We start from the raw sequence: 2,277 nt of genomic DNA, 5'->3' as shown, positions 1-2,277 counted from the left end.
CATGCTTTTCCTGAACTGAGTGGTTTGTTTAAATACAGGCTTTTATAACCCTTGGGGCAAGGCCCAGGGGGTGTCTGGGAAGCCTCGGTAGGGTGGAGCTTCTCTTGTTCAGGAGGAGGAGCAGGCACGGCGAGAACCTTCCTCCCCTAGGAGCGAGGAGCGGGGTGGGCTGTCGGCTGAGGTGCGGTAGCCGGGCCTCCACAGGCCGCCTCCTCGCCCATCAGAAGTCAGTGTCGGCTGCAGCGCCTGGCAGTGCCTGCTAGAGCCTCCTTGTCCCCCACCTTGGGGGGTAGCAGGGCCAGTGCCTCCCAAAATGTTGGCTGCTGCTTCCCCAGCACTGTTCCTTAATCTGCAGAAGCACACGCAACCCAGTTGAAATACAACGGCAGACTTGAGACCTCCGCGTTCTGGTTTTCTTTCTAAAGTGGAGCTCTCACACAGTCTGTGACATAGTCTGTGGGAAGACATGGAGCAAACAGCCGTTGGGGCCCTGCCGCATGCCTCCCGGGGTTGTGGCAGCAGGTGCAGGGCTGGGGGTACCGTGGGAAGGGCCCTCATCTCCTCACTGTGGGGAGCTCTGGGGGCTTGGCCCCTTGTGCAGCTGCACCCTGCCCAGGTTACTCCTTGGCTAGGGACCACAGAGCTGCCTGTCCCCACTGTCCGGGAAGCAGGGTAAGACGGGAGGTTAGGGCGCAGGGGGCTGGGGCAGGTGGGGAACTTGCAACCTTGGCTTTGGTGGTCTGTGGTGGTTTGTGGGGGCCTCCCCGCTGAGCCAGGGCTTCTGCCAGACGCTGCAGCTGACCAGGCCCCGGGGAGGAGTGGGAATGGATCCTTCCAGCCGTAGGGCTGTGGAGAACCCTGGCCGCTGCAGGCAGGATTCAAGTGTGTTCAGCTGGTGGTAAGTACCACTAAAGGAACAACAGACCAAAGCGACTGTGAAGACAATGTATTGGTCAAGTATCTCTGTGTGACAGATTATCCCAGACTATGTTTTCAAACAACAATAAACACATCTCAGTTTCTGGGGGTCAGGAATTCAGACGCCACGTGGATGTTGGCCTGAGCTGCAGTCTCTGAAGGCTTGGCTCTCGCTGGAGAATCTGCTTTCAGAGACAGTTTGCTCACAACGGCTGACAGGTTGATGCTGGCTCCCAAGGGAGGCCTCCATTCCTCCCTGTGGGGAACCTCTCTGGGAAGGCTTGAGGCTCTTTACACCATGGGGCTCACTTCCCCTGGAGCAAGTGGGCTGGGGGAGGGCGAGGAAGAATCCACAATGTCTCTGGTGACCCAGCCTGGTAGTCAAGCTCCATTTCTGTCAGTCCTATTGTTTACACACAGTGTTCAGTGGGAGGGGACTACACTGCAGGGGGGTCCTGAGGGGCCACCTTGGCAGCGAGCTCCCACTCCTGCCTGGGAGGGGTCACCTTCGGAAGGGCTCTTAGGATAAGCTTCTCAAAGGAGGGCATAGCTGAGCTGAATCCTGAAAGAAGAGCAGGAGCCCGCCATACAAAAAGCTGAGGCCAGTTTTCCAGTAAGAGAAAACAGAGTGCAAAGCCCCTGAGGCAGGAGAGGGGCGTGGAGGCTTTTCTGGATCAAGGTGGGTGGGTAGGCAGGCAGGGAGGGCCACGCAGCCTGGGGGACACCGTGTGGCTCTTACCCCAGGTGCAGGGCGATGCCAGGGAGGGTCTTAAGCAAAGGCGGGCATGCTCCTACTGCCTTGTTTTTCACAGCTAATTCAGGTTTATTGAGATGAGCAAAGGTGGAGAGTGACAGAGGGGTTAGACACAGACCCTGCCCTTCAGATGGTCCCGGGGGCTTGGGGAGGGGGTGGGCACGAGAACACCTGTGGTGGGGGGCCCCGCTGAGGGATCAGGGAAAACTTTGTGAGAAGGTGGCCACGGAGCCTGGCCCTGGGGTGGGGCCCGGGAGGGGCGCAGACAGAGGGGCCCTACCCCTGCGCATCGAAGGCCATCCCTCCGGCCTCTCGGGCCTCCCGGGGCAGTCCAGACCTTAAGGCGCGAGGCGCCCACGGCTTTGGGGGAGGACGCCCCACAATGGCGGGCGTGAGATGGGCAAAACTGGGCGAACCCGGGCGCCGTTTCCTGTCCCACAGGCTCCTTCGCGCACCCGTCCTGCGGGCTCCCGGCCCAGCCTCCGTGGTCCACTCCGACGCCGTGGCCGGAGCCGACGCTTACGGGGGTCGACGCGGGCGCGGGTCTCGGCCGACCCCGGCCCACCTGCCCCGCTTCGAAGGCCCGCGGCCTGACGGGCGGAAGC

The sequence above is a fragment of the Choloepus didactylus genome, chromosome 3 (genome assembly GCF_015220235.1).
Source record: "Choloepus didactylus isolate mChoDid1 chromosome 3, mChoDid1.pri, whole genome shotgun sequence".
Classification (NCBI taxonomy): Eukaryota; Metazoa; Chordata; class Mammalia; order Pilosa; family Megalonychidae; genus Choloepus; species Choloepus didactylus.
This window is presented reverse-complemented; position numbering follows the sequence as displayed.